Source organism: Alligator sinensis, unplaced genomic scaffold (assembly GCF_000455745.1).
Source record: "Alligator sinensis unplaced genomic scaffold, ASM45574v1 scaffold937_1, whole genome shotgun sequence".
NCBI classification, from domain to species: Eukaryota; Metazoa; Chordata; order Crocodylia; family Alligatoridae; genus Alligator; species Alligator sinensis.
The window spans coordinates 773,402-793,736 of record NW_005842257.1 but is presented as its reverse complement, the minus strand read 5'-3'; the positions used below and the strand labels follow the sequence as shown (position 1 = coordinate 793,736).

General features: G+C 44.3%; 1 long non-coding RNA gene across 1 annotated transcript; it reads left to right on the top strand.

Moving 5' to 3' along the window:
- The first annotated feature begins 10,999 nt into the window (after window positions 1–10,999).
- Window positions 11,000–17,933, top strand: LOC112550931. Its single transcript, XR_003095016.1, has 6 exons — window positions 11,000–11,146; window positions 11,321–11,449; window positions 12,457–12,529; window positions 14,398–14,467; window positions 15,470–15,623; window positions 16,935–17,933. It is a non-coding gene; the product is annotated as an uncharacterized LOC112550931 (long non-coding RNA).
- Window positions 17,934–20,335: the final 2,402 nt, after the last annotated feature.

The window sequence follows — 20,335 nt, the reverse complement described above, 5'->3', positions numbered from 1 at the left end:
TTGCCTGCTTGAAATGCACTGGGTCCGTAAGGATCCGCAGCGCTTAGAGATCTTCACACAGCGTGAAGTCTCCTCCTCCCTTGTTTGTGGAGTCCTCCAACTTGGGCGGAAACCACTCAAGCCTCTTATACGGCTAGCAAGCCAATCAGTAGCCGCCACGTGTGAATAATTCAGAACTGGCCAATAAAGGGACTCGAATTAGCATACAAATGGCGGGAACTCTTTGCAACGAGCATTTCTGTGCTGCAACAAAGAAATGCACCCTGCAAAGAAAGCTTCAAATTGGCGGGAAATTCTCCCTTGCACCGGGGTTCTCTTTTGCAGCAGAAAACTCCACCGTGCAAGGAAGCTATAATTTAGCGGGGACAATTTAGCAGTGCCGAAGCACACAAAACAAAAATCACACCCTTTGGGTTGTGACACGTTCCTTTTTAAAATGCACAGGAAATGTATCTGTCCACCACTACTGCTCCCTAATCTGCAGCCATCACTTGTCCACCATAGGTGTAGCAACTATGGAGGGAAGAGTTGGGGTGAGGTGCCAGAAATTAGTCTGTTTGCCCAGAGCTAAAATGTTAGCTGTGGTTACTGTATCTCAGTAAATTTCCCCTCTTCTCAATCACCTGGACCAATTTTACAGCCTCATGGTAGTATTGGGTTGAAATTTCAGTCTCATAACATTTCTACTGAAGCCTAGAAATAGGTTGGAACAGATGTGTTGGCTTTCAATGCCCCAAACTTCATGAGTAGAGTATATTGTGACTCCAGTTTCTGTAGCTAGGGACAGAAATGACACACAAATCAGTACAAGTGATCAGAAACCAGCTCAAATCTGTAACACAACAGAAGTTCAGTGCACATAAACCTCTTTCAAAATGGCTGAAACCAGTTTAAGATAAACTTGGATGGATGTAGTATCAGACTGAACTATTTAGGTTAAATCGGTTTGTTAAACTTTTGTCTCAAATCCCCTCCAGATTCAAGTTAACTCAGCCCCCCAGCATCCCAGGATGCTTTGCATCTCCCCTGGAAGCCTCTCCTCCCTTGCAGGGTAGGTGGGCTAACCTTGGCCCAAGCTGTTTGCTCCAGCTCAGCAGGGTTGTGTGCTTTAGCGCACCCCGCTTCTGGCCTGGGCCACTGCAGGGATGTGGCTGCATTTCTGGAATCAACAGTGAATGTCTGTTCACTTGCTTATCGGTTCAATCTACGCAGCTTAGACTAACTTGTGAAGATTGAATTGATTTAGCCTTGGGCTTTTTGACTGTCTCTACTTAGCCTGGGAAATGGACTATCTGACGGACACACAGGCAAGAACTGAGGAAGAATGGAAGAAGGACACTGAAGCTGCATTTCTTAAGGTGTGTTGCACCCCCTCCTATCCCTGCCTCACATACACGATGGTCCCCTCTGCAGCACAGTTCAAATGATTAAGCACCAGATGGGAATTTTGAGCCCCAAAGGTACCTTTGGTACCAACAAATCCTTAGGAAGGCAGAGTCCACCGTGAAGGTAGCCAAGAGATTGATCATAGGATCCTAGGGCTGGAAGGGACCCTGAAGGATCATCGGGTCCAGCCCCCTGCATGAGCAGGGAAGACATCTGGGGTCAGATGACCCCAGCCAGGTGACTGTCCAGTCTTCTCTTGAAGACCTCTAGGGCAGATGATTGCACCACCTCTGGGGGGAGCTTGTTCCATAGTCTGGGCATCCTAGTTATAAAGAAGTTTTTCCTAATGTTTGGCCTAAAACTGTCTTCCAGGAGTTTGTGGCTGTTGTTTCTGGTTTTCCCCCAGGGCACGCTGGTGAACAGTTGATGGCATGGTATAAAACAGGAAGAGCTCCCTGTGAGTCCAGTCCAGCTGGGAAGTGGGCAGAGCAGGATACATGGGAGTGGAAATGCTTGGCTATTACTGGAGATGGTCATTATGTGTCTATACATCTTTTTTTCGAAGGGTGGTGTTGCTGGAGACACAAACTTTATTCTTGAGAGAAACAGCTTTTAATTTAGTTACCAAAGAATGATCTGCAGCTGTCAGGAAATGAAAATCAGATTATGCAAACTCAAGACTTATCCCAACAACATGAACAATGTTATTGCACTGCATAAAAGGCAGAGCAGAGAATTAGGAGTATCTATCAACTTTAACATGTTTAATTTAAAAGGGAACAGGTTGCACCAACAATTTTTTCCCTGCTTAATGAGGCCCATTCATAAGTAAAATAACAGGATTTGCCTGTCACCCAGAGGAAATCAGTGTGTGTATATTCATACTTCGGTGCAAAACTTGCGTCGATCACATTTATTTAAAACTTTTTCCAGCCCAGCTGTAGTCAGTTTGATGTTCGGTTCCTTTCATCAGGAAGCAGATGCACCATTGGCAGAATCCTGAACTTTTCACAGCCTCATGAAGCTCAATATTAAGTTTAAAAAAAGAAGAAAAAAAAAGGGAAAAAATGCTAGACCTTCACCTGGGTTTTCTCCTGTTACGTTATTCATCAAACAGAGACAACTGCTTAGACGCAAGATAAATTGATTCACTCAAGACCTCGTATTCGCCTCCACTCCAGACCTGGACCAAGTCATGATTTACCTATTGACATTTCTATGTCCTGCCCATTCCTGTGGCTTCTGAGCATTTGAAAATGCAGGTTGTCCTGCTCTCAACCATTGTACATGGCTTGTGGGGAATAAGAGAGCAGGAGGCTTCTCAACACAACATTGGTCAAGTCTAGGGTCCAAAGTCAGCAGCCATCAAGCATTTGTGTAGGCTGCTTTGAAGGAACATTTGAAGGCTTTTCTTACAGCCCGGCTAGGGCAGAGGGTTTGCAAAGATGTCAAGATGCTTTTGTCAGGAAGCAAGCCGCTCAAAGAAGGAAAGGCGGATGAAGCAGTTTGGGAGGAATGACTGGATTGTGAGGAACAAGGGAGGAAGGTCACTTCTTCCTATCTTCCTGGGATTGGCAGCAGGGCAAGGAGAGCCCACCCCCGTATACAATGGAGTTGCAAGTGGAGACGTCCTGGAATGTCCTGCCTGGTTTTCCCCTTCCTCTGGGTATTTCCATGGAGAGATGCAACTTGGCTGGTAACATGAAAGCTGGATCATCTCTTGCAGAGGTAGGCCTCTCCCCTGAGCAGGGCAGAGCCTCCCTGCCCCTGTGGCTTCATGCTAGCACGTGCTAAGCAATGCTTCCTTCTCAGCACAACACGGTTCCCAAGATTTCCCTGCCAGGATCTGTTGAAGGTGGAATTTTGTAATTACCTAAGGGGGCTTCACCCAAACCCATGTGAGTCCACGAGGTTTTTCTCATGAAGCTAGGAAGTTATTTACCATACCCATTCCCCATCTCTGCCAACCCTTGGGAGCTAGGCCCTGGCAGGAGGGAGGGCCAACTCCACTGTCAAGGGGAAAAAGAAATAGTACAGTAGAGTCAACCTCCCTCTCCTATGTCCCCCTAGATGGGACACGATTGATCCGGGCCCCCTCTCCCCCTTGTCGGAGCAGAGGGTTGTGATGGCACATTTTGACACCGGGCTCTGAATGATATGAAATGATATGATTTTGAAACCCAGCAAGGCAGGACATAAGGGAGCAAATGAGAGAAGTAGGCTATTCTGTGAATTAAATGCTGCTGAGAAGTGCAGCATGATGAGACTTGGAGCCTAGATTCTTGACCAGAACGAATCTCCCGGATGAGTCCGTGTGCGTGCGCGCAAACGCACGCACAAACACACAGCAAGCCAGCCTCTGAAAGGTGACAGTGACAAAGTATCTGTGAGTGAATCTGGGAAAGCAAGGCTCAGAGGGATCAAGTGTAAGAGGTTTTGCATCACACTAGAGATAGAGATGGGAAAATGAGAAATTTGAGCTTTCTATTATAATCGACATAAGGAATTGCAGGGCAGCAAAAGGCCACGCAGCCAAACAAAGCTGTTCCCTTTAAGTTTATTTCAGATGTCTCATGGCTTTGTCACTGCGTCCTTCAAGACTCTTTCTCTGTAATTGCATGTGGCAGCCTCTTTAGAATTGGATGCTGAGCCTCCTCTTCTCACCCCAAAGCCCAGGGGATGCGAGAGGGCACTTCAGCAAATATTTCCTTGTAAAGCCGCTCCGTTCCAGACCCTTGGAGCAGCACAGAAACTGCCCTTGGGCTTGGGACCAGCACTCCATCAAGTCCCATTAGTAACCAGTCCCAGACGATTCAGGAGAAGGTCCAAAGATCCCATTGTGACGTAGAGCATTTATGGAGCCTTGTATTACAGTAGTTTTGTATTTGCACAATGGAATGGCAAGTGCCGCGATCTCAACTGGAGCTGGGCGCCACGCAGATATATGGTTAAAAAGTCTCGGCCACAAAGAACTTAACATTCAAATATAGGACAGTTATAGGACCCAAGGAAGTTAGTGCCTGCTTTAAGTCTTGAAGCACAAAGGCTTATTGTATTTTATCCAAAGTAGCGTTACAGTGGATATTCTTATTAGCCACACAAGTGTCTGATCCATTGAAAAATAAAGTCTTCCAAGCTTCAGAAAAGGGGTTGGTGTTTCTAGAGCTATGGAGGCAGCTGGAGAGAAAAGGTAGGTCTATTGGTTTTCTAGTAACGAGAAGGTTTTCTCCTTTCAAAACAAGCAGAAAAGTAAAAACCCATTGGAGTCAAGGTTCGCTCTTACTGCAGGGTCTTCCACCTAGTGCAAACTGGATCTGAGGCAAAGATTAAACACGTCTGTATAACGCAAGCTGTAGAATAACTTTCTGAGACCTGGAAATGGCGACCGTATGTGCTAAACCGTACTCCACGTTCTGTACAATATACCCTTAAAAGCTGTATGACAATAAGGGCTCGTTTCCAATGCTGTGCCTTAAAATATCTCCCTGCTTTCCAGCCATCTTTATTGCTCTAAACCTTCGAGAGGTTAAATCTGCCTCTGTCCAAAGAAATGAAACCTCTCTCGTCTTGCATGTTCTCTGCCTCACCGTGTGTTTCTACTTCCCATGGCCACTTGCTTCTAGTAATAGCCCTTTTCCTTCCCCAGCTCTGTTCTGTGGGTTGTTGGTGACACAGTTCACAAACTAAATGGCACTCGGTGTCCTGCCTTTGACTTTCTGCATTCTTACCCAGAGCGACACCGTCTTGACATGATCGGGAGCATCGTTTGAAGCATATTAAGAGCTGTGTGGTGTTAACACTCCTGCCGTTGCAATATCCTTGGCTGTGGGGGACCCTGTCTAGTAAAAACAGGCAACAGGAGGAGGGAACAGGAGGGATCCATGCTGTATCTCAACACAAAAATAGCAGCGATATTATTGAGCTTCCAAAAGCTCGTTTTCTCTCTCCCTTCCATCAACAAGTGCCGAGCAAAAGGTAGGATGTGCAGCAACAGCAAACAGAGCTGGGCTGCGTCCTGGAAAGCCACTTTGCCTTGAATGCAGATGGGTTCAAATTTTGGGAGAGGAGAAAGAGACAAAATACTGATTCCTCTGTTAGCTTCAGAAATAAGGCTGAAGAGCTCAGCTGTTCTGTAGGCACCTGTGAAGCACTCGGCTCTTGTGAACCAGAGAAGCCACCAGGAACGACGGGAAGCTGGTAGGTACCGGCCCTTTGGAAAGGTTGGCCCAGCAGGCTGGTATGTTAATTCCTTCGAAGGGAGTGAGAGGTCCCTCTTCTCTACAGCTGAGAGGAGGGCATGCTTTTCAGACCTCCGCCGTGCTCCCTTGCAGAGTTGTACTCATCCAACCCTACCGAGGTCTCCAATATACCCAAGGAGCCACTCCACCTCCCATCAATGAAAAAAGCCAGTGTTTCTCCAAAGAAGCCAAGCTTGTTGCAAAGCTAAGATAATTTTCCTACTCCTTAGAAAACCGTTCTTTCCTAACCTGGCTGCCCACTGATTTCTCTCCTCTATACGTCCAGCCAGAGTCCGTGTGTGTGAGCTCTCCGCTAAACTGTAAACCCATTAGTACCAGCAGCTTCCCCTACCAGGATCCCAAATGTTTTCCCATTACTTACGAACACTCTTCCTGGTGCCCTCTTAATTTGTAATCTGAATACACATCTGCAAAGCACAGTGTAAATGATGCAATAAATTGGTTTACGTTTAATTTTCCATCGCTATCATCTATAGCCCAGTCGCGATGTTTGACATTGCACACCTCCAAAGCTTGTCCACCGGACATCTGGCAATCCGTTCTTAAATCTGCTTCAGAGAATATTTACGGCAGGAAGGGAATCGTCCCAGACATAACGAATGCCACCTGCAACAGACTGAAGCTTTTCTTTATTACCTCGATGCGTACAAGACTGGCACTTTCAGGCCTCTGTCCAGAATTCGTAATGCTCCTTCATCAAACAGAAAACACAGAGAACGGCATGCTAAAACCCAGGCCGTTCAGTTCTGCACGTGGATGGTTTATCCTGAGGACTTCAGTCTTATTCATTTCCTTCACATTATCCGTCTATTGATTGTTCTGCTGTCCTCTGGATTACACCCTTCGTGGAAATCACTGTTTGCAAAGCTAGTGCTAGTTCAGGTGCTGTGTCTACTGAAGTCAGTCTGTTCTGGCATGACAATGGTGACCGTTTTTTTACCCAGGGAGTTCCCAGATCTACTTACTCTTCCAAGCTTGCCCTTTGAAAATGGTTTGCTTTCTTTGCCAGGACTGCGACTCCCACGTACGATCCGTTTTAATTTGTCATGGGTAAATGCGAGGTCTTCAAGTGGTTTGTTAGAACGCCATGCGAGCCGCTAGCCCCGTCTTTCCCAGATCCCGTGTAGATCTGAAAGCAAGACAGCAGGAGAAGGGAAGTCCTTGTTTGCAGCTGCATGGTGGTACTTTCATGTGCAGTCCCCTTTGTTCAGCTATCTGTTGCTTGTGCAACAGAACTGCCCTCATGCTGTGTGTGAGCCTCTTGTAAAACGGGCCTGCAGAGCGGGTAGTTCAGAACGAGTATGTGTTGCCTTCGCAGCCTTCAGTACCAGCTGTATGGCACCATTGAAGCTTTTTCCCCCCTAGTCTTGAGCTTGATACAAAGAGCAGGTGGCTGACAATTAAACTGAATCTCAGCAGCTCATCAGCAGTAGCTACTTCCAGTAGTTTGCAGTGAAACCATAAGGTCCCTTCCAGCCCTCCAACTCCATGAAAACTCCCATTCCCGATCATGGCAGAGGCTCAGGATTGCTGCATTGACAGGAAGCAATCCCAGTCTCTTTGCTCTGCTTCCTCACAAGGTTTCTTAGGCTTCGCAGAGCTTCTGTCTTTCTATAAAATTGGCAATAAGCTTGTTGTTTCTTCTTTAAACTTAATGGGTTTCATTCTCAGCTACTCCTTCCAACCCATTATTTCATGCTGCATATTAACTAGAATTATTAATATTCTGCTGGCCAGCAATAGGCCTAACCTTTCCCAGCTGACTTTAAATACCTACTATAATGCAGTTTTCACTGGATGGACAATGAACACTTCTTGAAAGCTATCTTTTTAATGCGTCACCAGTCTGGCATTTATGATCATAGCTGTAAAGGGCTCAGTCTCAAATTCATGTCAACCTCTTAACTCAATTGAAGTGGATCAGACTTGCTCCTTTCTACACCTGCTGATGACTCGGTGCCCTAATGACATCAAGACCGTTTTCTAAAGACAGCAACTTCAGCCACCATTCACTAGCCCTGACAAAACCACTAGCACAGGTTAGCTTGGGGAATTTTCAAACCAGCACAAGTGAAACGATGTGAATAAATAGGAGGCATTTTTGGTGACATGAAAGAGCTTCAAGGCTAGGCTTAACTATGCATATTCTCAGAGTAGATATTTAGCTTGGCCTCAACAGGTCTTTATTTTTGCTTCAGAAAGAGTTGTTGGCATGAAAGCTAAGACCGTTGTTGAAAAAGCTAGTCTTCAAAATCTCAGCTGAATAGGTGGTGTTGAACATACTTTCTTCTTTCCTGCACAGTGCTCTGGGAATCTGCTGATCTGACTATTTCTAGAACTGAAGAAATATCTAAAACCAGGGGAAATTCTAGCCTGGTGCAAGGCGTATCTCATTAGTATTGTGAAAAGCCCATTCCTGTATAATATACCCTATCAATGGGTTTGCCTAGACATCCCCTTGTCTGGTACTGAATTACCCAAATCTAACTCAAACAGTTATTAAGTCTGACAAGCAACATTTCTGTTCATAATGCCCTAAGGGCTACATTTCCAAGGAGAAGCCTTTGTACAGACTCATTGCTAGTCTGACCGCACCTGTGAAATTTACTTTGTGAAATGAATTATTTCCCATCCTTTCCTATTGCCAGGATTCTTCTTCAGTGCTTTTGGGTGCTGTGTGTCAGCGTTTGCTATTGAGGGCTGGCTGAAAATGTTATATTGTTTCTGGTGAGAATCTAGGTTTTGGGTTAAATGAAAACTTTCCCAGAAAATACGTGTTTTTCAAGAAAACATTGAAATTGAAAAACTTAAACCTCATATTTTTTGTTCAAAAATGTTAAGTAGTCTGATGTTCAAATTGAGAAAATCAAGGCATTTTTTTCAACCACAAAGTTTTCTGAGGCTCTGTATTTAATAAGCAATCACCATTTTCCAATGAATATTTCAGTGAAAAAGTTTTTGTTGGAATTTTCTTCCTGCCAGTGCTCACTCTCAGCTTCCAACTGGTTCTGCTCTTTATCTGTAAACCAGACAGACAAAACCAAACACCGACTAGGGCTATGCGAAGCGGGCCCTATTCGATTCAGATCCAGCCCGAATTGGGGACAGTGCTTTGATTCGTTGATTCGGATCACTGTCCCTGATTCGATTTGGGCAAATCCAAATCTGAAGATTTGATGCTGATTCAGAGAATCAGCAATTCGGCCATAGATGCAGCTTTAGATGTTTTTTCTGCATATCTCGAGGGTACCAGGCACGGCTCGTGAATGCTGCGATGCTGGGGTGCATGGAGCGTCTCACAGGCACACAGGGCGGGGGCCCATGTGCTCAGTGGCAAACCCGGAAGTGGACTGGAAGTACTTCCAGTCCACTTCCGGGTCTGCCAGAGAGTGCACTGGGGACCCTCCCATGCCCCCCGGGCTCAGTGATCAGCCACAGGGGGTCCCCAGGTGCCCCCCCCCAGACCCAGGAGGCAACAGTGGCGGAGCTGGAGGGACGTAGGGGGGCCCCCCGCGCTCTCCCTGGCAGACCTGGAAGCAGACTGGAAGCGCTTCCGGTCCACTTACAGGCCTGCTGCCAAGCGCCAAGTGCTTCTGTGGGACACTGCGTGTGCCCCCCCCATCACAGTGTTCACAAGCTGCCTACTACATAGAGGCATGTAGAACAAACATTTAAATCTGTGTCTGAATCGCCGAATCTTTCCAAATCTCTCCAAATCGATTCGGACAGTTCCAATTCGATTCGGAGATATTAAAGGGTCCTCTGATTCAATTCGGAGATTCGGCCACCGAATTGAGCCGAACCTCTACCAAATCGAACCAGGGACCAAAGCTTCACACAGCCCTAATACCTACCTGTTCAATTAAAACCGTGTGCATTAGATATGCGTTATTCTCCCTGTCATAAATGTATATGTGTTGACCTATAAATACACTTGCATACATAAAATAATGGTAAGTTATGCTTTACTAAGCACACTTGCTGTTTTTACTGTAACGATGCAGACTCCAGACTCCTATCTACGTGCCATTGAAGGCTAAAAGCTGGACTGAGCTGTTACTCTAAGTCCTGGGAAAAGAGGTGGCAAACAACTGAACCACGGTAGGAGGATCTCCCAGGTTTTGGTTCCTCTTCACCCACGAGAGGGGCTGTTTTCGGCCATAGTGGCTGGCAGTCTTCTCAGTCGTCTCTTGATGAAAAGTCAGTGCCGCTGAAACTTGGCTGGATGCCTGCGATTATAAACTAATTGAAAAGCTTTAAAAATGCATCACTTTTATATTACTTCTCTGTTTAATCTTTTCTGTCCCCTAATTAACTCCCTTTAGCATTTTTTTCTTCAGTCTGGTTTGCATACTACTTTACTTTGTATTAGATGATGTCAGTGAAACCAAGTGTCTTATCAAAATCTGCCACACCTGGCAGTATTTAGTGACCCTCCCAAATGGGCCATATGCGTTGTTACCTATGCTGCTATCCTCACAAGGTGGGCACTGCCAGCTTTCCCAGCGGTTCGAGCATTTACCCCCCTCAACAAGGATTATACCCAAGAAGGAGGTTACGATGAGCAACCGTGGATGTTGGCTCGCAGCTGGCAGTGTTTGTGGCTGAACAGGGCAGTAAGCCCGAGTAATTGGATATAGGTTGTGCCAGTCTGTCCATCTGTGGTATTCTCATATCTCCTGTTCCCTTTACAAAAAATCCAGCACTATTGATTTCTTAAGAATTTCTCAGAAAACAGGAAGAAAACAGGCTCCTCATCTCTTGGCCAGCTCCTGGCCATTTCTGGCTCCACTACAAAGGTATTATTATTCAGATTATGGTAGCAATTAGGAAAGTCAAGTCAATGATCAGAGCCTGATTTGTGCCTAGCATTGTCCAGACAAGTAGCAGAAACACATGCCAGTTCCTGGAGAGTTTACAGTCCAGGTGAATTCCCCTCTGAGCAAATAAATCGTCTGTGCACTCACAGCCCACCCTCACTCAACCCTACTTCTCTTACCTCATCTTATTCTATCCTCCTACTTACTCGCTTTCTCTTCTGCCTGGTTTCCAAGCCTCTGACACCACTTTCAGTCATGAATGACTGCACTTGAGACGATGAAAATACATTGGTTTAATACCAGGGTGCGAGAGGGCACTCAAAGCCCACTGTTTCTTTGCACCTACTGCCAGCTTCCCTTATGTACTGAGTGATGGGCACAGCTAACTCGTCTCTTCCAAGTCCAACCTCAAGGCCTAGCTTTTGTAATTGTCTGTCTCCTGACTCACACTCCTACTTCTTCCTTGCCCATTCTCCCTCTTCCTCCTCATTTATTTATTTGTTTTATTTTCCAGGACCAACTACAGATCCCAATGGAGGCAAGAAAGGCCTCGTTGTATCAGGTGGTCTCAAGAGAGATGTCTCCCTGAGGAACGTTCGATCTATGCAAACCAGACAGACAAAGCAATGGAGAGGAAAGAGTCCTAGAGGTGCAATGACTTGCCCAAGGTCATGCCAGCAGGTCAGTAGCAGAACTGGGAATAGAGCTTGCGTTTCCCATGCACCAGAAAAGAGCCCTTGTTCATTGGGCTGTGCCAAGGTGCCATCCTGATGCTACAGCAAGTTTCTCCCTGGATTACGTGTTATAACCTGTCATTTACATGTCACGTTTCCTTTTGTATCCTGCAACCTATAGGAAGTGCTACAAAGACAGATGAGTAGACCACTAAATTACCCAATCCTGTGCTCTGCCTTAGCCCTAAACATTCACAGCTGGGCAATGTTTTCATGTTGGAGTCATGGGTGCTTTGGGAGCTTTGTCCAGGTAGGGACTTCAGGATGGCCCCTTACTAAATAGAAATCATTATTTCCCCTTGTCCCTAAAACTGAGCTACCTGCTAACACCATAGGATGCATCAGATCAATTTCTTCTAATACCTTCAGTAGTTGGCTGGGATGATGTAGTTGGGGCTGGTCCTGCTTGGAGCAGGGGTTGGACCAGATGTGTCATCCTGAGGTCCCTTCAACCCTCAAGGTCTATGAGTCTAATTGTTCAGGGTGCCTCAACTCCCGCTAACCAAAGCCTGCCCACCGGGGTTCTGCAGATGGGGTTATTTTCATGATGCGTGTGATTTCCATCATTGGTTTTTTTACTCGTCCCACTTGCCCCGTTTGGTAGAAAAGCCGAGACTGGCCATTTGTTTAGCTTGCCCCTGTGAAAACTGAGCAAGAGATTTAGGAAAACAACATCTAAAGACCTCTGTCTGTCAAATGTCAGTAGTCCAGTGTAAAAGGCTTAACGCTGTAGTTATAGGATCCAGCAATTAAAACAGTTGATGCAAGTACTTTTATTGAAGCATATATTACCATTTGGTCCAATTATTCTGCCATTAAACATTAAGAATAATTGAACCAAATGGTGCCCAATAGAAAGAATACATCTGCTCAGATGAATTCCTGCCAAAAGCAATGGGAATTTTTAGTACAAGCGTTTTCTCAACCAAGATAACAGTATTTCTCTCTCTAGCTGATAGAGTTGGGCTTTTGAACCTTGTTTATGATGCACAAATTGGATAATTTGTTACCGGTTCAAATGGTCTATCATAAAGAGGCAGTGTAAATACTCCTCCATTAGGAAAATATCGATAGCTTCATCAATTATTGACTATGTAGAATGTATATAGGTATAATTAATAGCACAAACGATCAAAGAAAGCATATAGAGAAACTACTTATTTGCCAGCAAAAATAGCACAGAGAGGGCAGGAGGTATTTTCAGAAACTTGAGAATCAAACCCATTTTTATTTCACAATATTGTTGTTTATCTCGAGATGAAAAAGTGAAAACCTGGCATCAAATTATAGGAAGGAGCATAACGTAACCGAGAGTGTCTAAAATAAAAAGGTGGGTATGCTTCACCAAATGTCTGCAAAATGAACCTGATCTCTGGGTATTTTTTATTTATTTTAAAAGCAAATGAATATATCACATAGAGCAAATATATTGTTTATTATGCTAGTGGAGGATCTCTGAAGTGTACTTCTAGCAGCTAAGACATAGAAATGATCCTTAGACTACCTCTGACCCGAGTACATTTTAAAGCCTGTTTCAGGAGGCATAACCTTTCGATGAACATAAACATTTTGAAGAAACGGTGCCCTGTTGGCATCACCTTCTAAACTCCTAGCAAGAGCAGCTTGTAAATATTTCTAAATATACCGATGACTTGTTAAAAGCACAACAGTCTCTTAAATATTCAGTAGCTGCTAATGATAAATGGAAATGAGTGACTGCTTTTTTTTCCTTCGGTCCTGAGTGAAATTGGAAAGCGAAGATTCCTTGTGTAGCCTTTGGGTAAAAATGTGAAGTGTTAATAACTTGTGCTTTGCTGTAATGCATGCAGGGAAAATAACAGGACTTGGGGACCTGTAGTCTGTAGGCTTGGCACAAGTTAAAGCCGTAAGCCTAAACAGACCCTTGACAGAGGTAGAAAAGAGGCAAGCGACCTCAAGTTTCAAGACCACCGGAGTAAGGAATAGGCAATTTCGAAGCTCACTAAGTCAGTTGACTTGTGTCGAGCGAGAGACCACAGAGGCAAGTTCTGCGTATTTTCGGTAGCCTTCGGGGCGTAAAGGAATTAAGTATTGCAAAAATAACCCACAAGTAATTGCTGCAAATGTTAATGAGGGTGAAGTAACATAATTAACTTATGAAAAGTAGAAACTGCGAAATAAATGGGGTACAGGATTGAGCGAGTAATGTGAATGGTAGGTGCTTTGTAGTGCTTTCCTGTCCTTTGCCGTTGGATTTGGATTGTTGGTAGAGCTATGTTATTATATCAGTCCACCTCGTCTGCGTGGCTCAGGGGCACTCAATCCAACCGTAATATCTACTGTAGCTGCCGAGAGGCGAACCCTGTCCCGTAACCATATGTTAAATAACGCTGATGAATATTGATAGTCCAAATTACAAATTAGGTTACATTTTTCATCCATTTTTCTTGGGCAGGCTTCCTGGCATCTCTCATACCTCTGGGTAATGCTGCCCAGACTTGGAAGCTAGATTAAAAATATACACATTTGCTTAGACACATAAAAAAGAAATCTGCGAGACAGCTGCTGGTTGCAGACCGTTAAGAGCCTCCTTGTACACTGCTCATAGACGGTCCATTTTTTTTTAGTTCACATTTATAAATGAAATGTTCCTGACACTGGAATTGTTTCTAACTCTAATGCTGAGTGAAAAAATGAGAGGTTGATAGCTATTTATTTAGTCATTGATTCATAGAACATCAAAGCCAAGAGGTCTTTGCTTCATTTATAAATTTGAACAAAAAAATGAAGAAGATAATAAAGCTCTCACAATGACAAAGCTTTCCAACATCCCATAAAGAACAGACCAATGCACCCGGAGAAACTGAAAAGGGAAAGATATGTATCCTTCCCTAGAGCTGATTGGAAAATTAATTAAGAAATGTCAAAGAAAATCTTTGTTGGAAATATTGTGGACCTAAATACCTGGTTTTCACCTGGGAAGTTTTGAACTTAGACAAAAGAAACAGTTTCATTTCAAATTGATTGTTTTGGATTAACTTCTTGTTTCTGCGCCTTTAAGAAAAATAAGTAATGAAATGACGCTTGAACCTGAAACATATTTTTACTTCGTTTCAAACTGTTGATTCAAATTAAAAAAAAAAAACTTCCCTGTGGCCAAACCATTGTTTTCCTTTAGGATGTGGTTGGTTTTGATGGACATTTTTCTCTTTTTCTTAGCACCTTGGAAAAATGAAACCTCATATATCGAAGAAAAGTAGGAGATGTTCAATTGAAGGTGTTGAGGATGGTAAGTGGGGCTGAGAGAGAGTTGATGGGATGTAGAAAAACTTGGATTCTCTTCTTGCCTTTGACCATGGTTGGGGTAATGACACTGAATCCCTTTGTGCGAGAAGCAATATATAGGAGCTGGTCGTAGCAGTAGCATTTATTACTTTGTGAATAAATGCTGTTGTTCAGTTGGGTTTGCCCATGAGTTTAAAATGTTTTCCCTGGCTGTACCTATTTCTTTGAAGATTTTGGATGCCTGAAATACTTTCGGTTTGTTGAACATTTGATGTTCCTTGTCAACTGCCAAGAAGGGCAGGCAGGTTAAGTGAAATAGTTATTTACTGCCCAGTATTTTCACACTTGCAAGTTTTCCCAGAGCAACCAATGGTTCGCCTCAAAACTCCAAAATGTATTTTCCTTGGTCCATTTCTGACTAATCAGACTAAATCACTCTGTGTATGATAGTGATGTGCAATGCGCCCGGGCTTTTCAGGAGAAAGCACTCTTTCGGAGCAGATTATTATAGTAGCAGAGCATGTAATATATACTAATGTTATGAAGCATTTCGATCTGCAGTGCACCTTTGCCAATAGAAATTCTGCCATTGGTATTCTTTGTACAGACTGTATGGTTTGTAAAGGTAAAGAAAGCCTTAAACTGTAATTTAGCCTTAAACAAAATGGAAGAGGGCATTTGTGAACATGAAGTGCTTTGCCTGCTATCTGAATGCACCTGTTCATGTGCTACAGTGGCCCCATTAGGAAAGTTACAGCCATTGCCTAAACTTATATTTATTCATTTTAAAGGGCCTTGAGATCCTTAGCTGAAATGTAAATCCTAATCTAAGATTTTGTCACCCATGTTACTGTGAGGCCAGAGAATAGGTTCATTTTATTTAGCTGATGCTCCTTTTTTCAAGCGCTTTGTAGGAAACTTTCTATGACAGCTGGGCCTCGTTCTTAGTAATAGCATTTATTATTTTGCTAACAGGTACCACTGTTAGTTCTTCCTTTTCTTGCAGATGACCTCAGAAAGTCGACTCCTCCAACCATTTAAGAGTAGATCCATCAATATAACTGCAGTCTTTCAGACTGTTTGCCCCCTCTGATGGACCATATAGAGGACAGTCAGCATATGCTGGGCTGTCTGATCTCCTTTGCCACAGGACCACGATGGTGAGTTTGTAAGGCCCATTTTATGTTTGATTTTATTGAAGGCTCCATAGCCTGATCGCAGCCGATTCAGGTTTACCCATGCCTTAATAGAATAGAGAATACATGTGGTATTTAATGTTTTGTTATTTATATGTTGTTTAATGTTTTGTATGTAATCTATAGCCTTGGGGGTTTTTAAGACTCAACTAGACAAAGCCTTGGCTGGGATGATGTAGCTGGGGCTGGTCCTGCTTTGAGCAGGGGGTTGGACTAGATGTGACCTCCTGAGTCCCTTCCAAACCCTCATTTTTAGTGATTCTATAGTTAATATTTAATGTTCTGGATATCTTCACTTCATCAAATCGAAAGTATTCATTACTCTTAGAACGAAATGCTTTGATAGTCCCAAATCAAAACATTTTTTGAAGGTTTGAAATTTCAGTTTAGCCTTCTGATGTGGAATGAAAATAAATTTTAAAATATAGGAATATCCCATGAGAGAGAGATTCCATTCACTGATCATTTCTACACCCAAACGAAGGATACTACTCACTTACTTTGAGCTCAGAGTTTGTGGGAGTAGGAGATTTTCTGTCTCTGTGCCTAAGGTTCCCATTGGGAAAATAAACCCTCACTGGGGCATTTGTGAGCCCAAGCTCACTTGCATTTGGCAGGTATTCAACTAGACCGTGCTGACTGTATAGGGTGCAGGACAGAATACTACAACATTTCCATCAGCTGACTATAACCTGTTTAAGCACGAGTCATCCCACTGAGGTCAGTGCAGCTCATTGCATATTTAAAGTGAACACGTGTTCATTGCTTTGCTGGAGTGGAGACCAGCAGAATTCACAATTATTCCCAGCTAAACCAGGGGTGCACACAATCTAAGCATATTCATTTAATTATTGCAAGCAAGCATTTGTGGATAATGTTTTACAGTATTCTATAACGACCTATGTCCGTAAACTGAATTATTCCATATATCTGTCATTAATTCTGTGGGTAAAATTCTCCTGAGGTCCTGGTTTTAGTTATGGGAAGCTTACTGGTAATTCTTTGGGTTCTCCCATCCCTAATGGGATATGAAGATATATACTTGATCTACTCAAGTACTAATCAAGGGTTGAATGGCTCTCAATATAATTCCTGCTCACTTCAGACTGAGAATATATCAACGACAGAGCAAAATGGCGTTTCTCAGCAATGTGTCATAATGATTGGTTATATTGGCATCAGAATTTTGCAAGAAATACAGGAAGTTCAATTCTATTGTCGGGAGTGCTGGCTCACTGGGAAACATTTGTAACTAAAACTGTTGTTCATTTGCAGAATCTGTAAGAAGAATGAGGCCTTGACTGGAAATATGCTGAAAAGCTGCTGTAATAAATTTGACATAATATTCATGACATGGATGGATAGCTCATTGTTCACAAGGGCTGGTAAATAAAACCGGTGGCGTGGACCTAGAATTACAAGGGGGAAGAAACATTGTTCTACAAGGCATGCTTCAAATAGGAAACCAACTTTGAAACAGCCGTATATTTTATTTGTGCTTAAACTGAATACTAACAAAGGCTTGCTGAAAAAAGTTATTGTTCTTTGGAAAACACATTTGGTCGCTGTTTCACGTGAACTTCTAAGAAAGTTTCTAACTTAGAAACAAAAGCACAAGCCTACTCTCTTTACTGATGTGCAGTGTCCTAAATATTCGTTTGAAGAGTGTTTAAGCAAGAAGTATAGAAAACCCAGTGCTTGTAACAACGGGACGTATGAAGTAGAGCGTTGTAGCAGATGGGCAGGATGGTTTTGTTGCTGTTGGGGCTGTTTTCGTGGTTCTGCCAGCAGATGCCTTCCTGACGTGGGTCATGCCCTACATTTTCATTAGTGACTACTTTAGGTGCCTTGCCACTTGGGTGCCCAACTTGAGACATCTTAAAGTAACCTGATGTTCAAAGGGCAGGTGCTGACACTTGTCTGAAAATGGGGTGGCCCTAAAGATGTCTGTCTTCTGCTAAACCATAGGCCCTCTGAGAAAGGGATTCTGTCTTTCTCTGTGTGTGCATAATGTGTGGCACGAAGGGGCCCAGGTCATGGTTGGATGCTACTTCATTAAAAAAATGCAGGAAAGGCTGAAAGAGAGAGTTTGTCGATGGGAATTGCACCCATCTGAAAGAGGTGAGAAGTCGAGTTGTTGAATTTTGGACCATTACTGTATAACATTGGAGTGCTTTCTTGTGAGAGAGCGCACTGGGGGTCTCCACCACATGTTGTGGCGCACACAACGTGCGCTCTGTGCGCTCCTAGACTCTAGCTCGTCGTCTGAAATGCAACGCGGTAATTATGGAGGTACGTAAAGCCAGATTGTGTTCTCTCCCGTCCTGTTATAAAATACAAATGGCAAATTATTTTTCAGGTGACGTAGTTTGGTAGACAAGCATCTGCCCTTAATCTCTTTCTGTTAACTCAGGATGACTCTTCTACTTCATAGTAGAGGAGTGTAAGCTAGGCACAAGCTCTTTGTGTCTCCCCTGCTGAGCTTGCTGTACTGGCTTATGCAGCGCTTCAGCTCTGATTGAACTTGACTTGCGGCAAAACGAGGTGGTGGAAAATGTGTTTCCTGTCTCTCTGCTGGGCCCAGGGAACCAGCATGCTGTCCTGAAGATGAGGTACCGATACCTCTCCTAGGCTCTTCTTGTAGCCAGGGGTGGGTGAGCTACAGAATCGTCTCCCGTTTCCCCTCACCTGTGCTGCAGGAAGGGGGAAACGCTCTCTCTCTCAACTGCTAATTGCTCACATACACCAGAAGGCGCTTTCAAGACTCAGGTTGGCAAGCCTCATGTCTCCGGTGTGCACAGAGACCTTATCAAAGCTGACTCCGTGCACCAGAGCTGCTGCTGTGCACCACATCGGCATTGCCTCCTGTGTCAAGTACTCCAGTAGACTGTGTGCTAGGTGCTCCCATAATACCGGCTGCGTAGCACTTCGAGCAGGCCATAATCTTCAGGGAGATGTGTCTGTGAATGCCATTGTAGGAACTGTGTCCAGTTTGTGCTTAAAGTTTAGGGGTTTTTTGGTTCATAGAGGGTGTTTTTCCCTTTGTTATTCTTTTTTGTGGAATTAGGAACAAACCAGTGATAAGATGCAGCCTGCTTTCTTCTCTGGTCACCCTGACTGCCTTTATCTTAACTCTTCCTGCAGTAACTCACTGTTCTTCCCAGTTTGCACAGAGATGGCCATCACGAAAGGTCCTTTCTTCCTTCTTCCTATGCAGTCCTAGGCATGGGCACCCTTTGCTGACTGTGCTTCTTGGAAGAGAGAGTTTGCCATGGCTGCAAGCCAGTCGGACCTGTAGGTCTTCATTCCCCTGGTCTTGTTTGAACCGGCATTGGAAGTCAGCCTACATACCAAAAGCACCGTTTGCTGAACCAGTACAAGCTACTGGTAACCCCTTTGCTGAGGTGGTGGGGACGTGCAGTCCCTAAGAATGATTTGGAAAGCCCATCCCAATCTCCCCGTCCCTGATGCAGCTGCTGGCTTTATGAGTTTTTAATGAGAAGAAACACTGTCCAGGCTCATACTAAATGCTGTGGCTACCCTGCCTGACTCTTTCTGAAGGATGTGGGTTATAAAAAGCAATCAGTTGGCTTGGTCTCTCCTTTAGACTCCTCCGCATCTTGCAATGTTTACTTTGAGAGAGAGCAATTAAAGCAGGAAATACTAATTAACCCTTCAATCTTCCATCTCACGCATTCGTATGGGGCTGACCCCATTTGGCTGGGGGGCAGGCGAGTGAAAGCCATCTCACAGGGACAGAAGCAGTCGATTTTGCCACAGGATTTCGGAGTTGCCCCCATGAAATCTGTGCCGTGGCTGCAGGATTTGGTCTCGTGGTGTGCAGCGCACAGGACTGCGGATAAGCGCCGGCAACCAACCTCACCTGGTGTGTTGGGTAAGTCACTCTTGGACATCTGACAGCAGGGCCTCACGTACAAAAATATTCCCTGCACTCCACAGCAAACCTGCCAGCCTGTTTCCTCTCACCTCATTGTATTTGACACACATGTTGATGAGGGGCTAAGGGGCTCTGAAACATTCATCAGCCTGGATAGAGCATTATTAATATTCCAGACCTGTGGCACTGTGCCGCTTTGACACCGAGTAAAATGAAGCAGTAAAAAAGAAGCTTGTTTTTTCCTGTTTATTTCTACATTTGGGGATTCAGGGTGAAAAGCAGTTTTTCAGCTCCCAGCAAAATATCATGGAAATAGCCAGGCAACAGGCTTTTGTGTGGGTTTGCTTTGGATATTATGACCATTCGTTTACCTCTGTCAAGAGGTGAAGCTCATATTGTCTCTGAATCAAGCCCTCACATCATCCGCTCTTACTCCTGGGTTGTAAGGGTGTTCTCATTTGTTCTGTCGCTGGTGCCTAAGCTGAGCGTGCCTCGAAAAAAGCCAGCGCGCAGCGGTGGGTGAAGGTTGTTTGTGATGGGATCCAAGTGAGATCTACTAGGAACGACTGTTAGATACTCCCGTGGCAGGAGGGAGGAGGTGAATAGCAATGGCCTGTCTGCCTTACGTCCAGCCGCTCTGCAGGACCTTGTACTGTGGACACTGCTTTTGGAAATCTCACCCTCCACTCAGCTCACCCTCGACTTTCCTTTGGCTCCAAGGGGTCTCCAATCAGGGCTGAGGTAGGCACCGACCATCACCGTTTGATCCCATCTGATG